Below are 2901 nucleotides of genomic sequence, written 5' to 3'. Positions count from 1 at the left end.
CTGCTCGACATCTCGTATGCCGTCTTCTGCATAAAAAAAAAAAAAAAAACACCGAAAACTGTGGAAGACCTACTAACAGAAAACTTCCCCCATACCATGAAGGAAGAAAAGATATTTGTCGAAGAAGCTCATAGAACCCCATACAAGATGGATCCCAAAGAGAAAAACACTGAGGCATATGATAATCAAACTCTCCAAAACCAAAGACAAAGAAAAAATTTTGAGAGCTGCCCGGGCCAAAGAAATATTACTTAAAATAATCAAACAGTTAGGTTGAGGTCCGATTACTCAGCAGAAACCATGCAGGCAAGAAAGCAATGGAATGTCATAAACAAAACACTGAAGAAAAGAACTTCCCACCAAGAATCCAGCCAAATTATCCATCAGATATGAGAGCGAAATCAAGGCATTCACAGACAAACAGAAATTAAGGGATTCTGTGAAAATCAGACCAACCCTACAAGAAATACTTAAGGAAGTCTTTCCAATAGAGAACCCACAACAGAGATCAACAAAATCAGGATACATAGCATCAACACTAAAACCAAATCAGAAATAGAAACTCAAAATAAGACCATGAAACACTGTACACTAAAAAACAAGGAAGCCAATCTGCACATGATAACAGCAACTAACCTATTAGAGGGAATAAAACTTCTAGGTACAAACTTCCAAATAGAGAGGAAAACAAGACAATAGCTTCATAGAATGCATTGTTCTAAAGACATAGAGACAAGAATTCACTCCAAGGTAACCACAGAGAATATTAACAATCCCCTTAAGCAAATCCAGAAGGAAGGAAAACATATGGGTTTAATAAGCACAAAACCAACAATAAAGAAGAAAAGAGAGGAAGCATTTGACAACAAATCGAACTCAGCACTGAAAAGTATATGGACCAAGGAAACACCAACAACATGACAAAAAAACACAATAGAATGACAGCAATCAATCCATATCTATCACTAATTATACTCAATATGAATGGGCTAAAGGCAGCAATCAAGGGAAAGAGTGGCAGATTGGATAAGAAAAGAAGACCCATCAATATGCTGCCTACAAGAGACCCACCTAGACATAAAGATAAAAACAAATTAAGAGTTAAGGGATGGGGAAAAATATAGCAAGCCAATAGTAATCAAAAAAGAGCAGGAGTGGAAATATTAATTTCTGATAAAATAGACATTAAGGTGAAAAACATCATAAGAGACAAAGATGGACAATATATGATGCTGAAAGGGTCAATTGACAAAGAAGACATTATGATAATAAATAGTTATGCACCCAATGAAAGTGCTCCAAAATATGTGAAGCAAATATTAACAGAATTAAAAGGGACAATAGACAACTCTACAACAGTGGTAGGAGACTTTAACACACCACTTTCAAAGAGGGACAGGTCAACTAGAAAAAAACTCAAAAAAGATACAGAAGAGTTCTACAATACACTCAACCAACTTAACCTCATAGACATACACAGAGCATTCCACCCAACAAAAGCACAATTCACCTTCTTCTCCAGTGCACATGGATCCTTTTCCAAAACAGATCATATGTTAGGACATAAAACAAGGCTCAATAAATTCAAAAGCACTGAAATACTACAAAGCATCTTCTTGGACCACAATGCTATAAAATTAATAATAGGAAGAGCAATGAAAAACATGGAAACTGAACAATTCACTGCTCAAAAACTACTGGGTAATAGAACAAATAAAAACTGAAATAAAAAAAATTCCTAGAAACAAACAAGAATAAAGATACATCATACCAAAACCTATGGGATACAGCAAAAGCAATACTCAGAGGACAGTTTATAGCAGTAAATGCATACATCAAAAAAGAGGAAAGAAACAAAGTCAACATTCTAACTCATCAACTCCAACAACTAGAAAAAGAACAACAGAAGAATCCTACAGTATCTAGAAGTAAGATAATAATAAAGATCAGAGGGGAAATAATAAAGATCAGAGGAGAAATAAACAGAACACAACAACAAAAAAAATAGAGAAAATCAACAAAACAAAAAGCTGGTTCTTCGAAAAGATGAATAAAATCAACAAACCGTTGGCAGATCTAACAAAAGAAAAGAAAGAGAAGATACAAATCATAAGAATTTTAAATGAAAAGGGTGTCATCATAACAGAACCAACTGAAATAAAAAATATACTGACAGAATATTATGAAAAACTATATTTCAACAGATTTGAGAACCTAGAAGAGATCGACAAGTTTCTAGAATCACAAGACCTACCTTAACTATCCCACTCAGAGATAAAATTCTTGAACAGACCTAAAACAAAAGGAGAAATTAGCAGGTCATAAAAAAATTTCCCACAAAGATAAGTCCTGGCCCTGATGGCTTCACTGGAGAATTTTACCAAATATTCAGAGAAGAGTTGACACCTATGCTACTGAAACTATTCCAGAACATAGAAGAAGATGGAGTACTCCCAAATTCATTCTATGAAGCAAGCATAACACTAATATCAAAACCAGGGAAAGACACCACTAAAAATGAAAACTACAGACAAATATCCCTGATGAACATAGATGCAAAAATCTCTAACAAAATCCTCCCCAAAATAGTTCAACCACACATCAAAAAATTAATACACCCTGACAAGTGGGATTTATACCAGGTTTACAAGGGTGGTTCAACATCAGAAAAAACAATCAATGCAATCCACCACATAAACAAAACAAAAGAAAAGAACCATATGATTATATCAATCGATGCAGAAAAGGCATTTGATAAAATCCAACATCCATTCCTGTTCAGAATTCTCAGCAAAATAGAGATAGAAGGGAAATTCCTCAACATAATAAAAGGCATATATGCAAAGCCAACGGCCAACATCATTATTAATGGAGAAAGACTCAAGGCATTCCCCTTATGAA

The sequence above is a fragment of the Orycteropus afer genome, unplaced genomic scaffold (genome assembly GCF_000298275.1).
Source record: "Orycteropus afer afer isolate SDZICR_OR568_19922 unplaced genomic scaffold, OryAfe1.0 scaffold00887, whole genome shotgun sequence".
Taxonomy (NCBI): Eukaryota; Metazoa; Chordata; class Mammalia; order Tubulidentata; family Orycteropodidae; genus Orycteropus; species Orycteropus afer.
The sequence above is the reverse complement of the archived record's forward strand: the minus strand, read 5'-3'. Positions refer to the sequence as shown.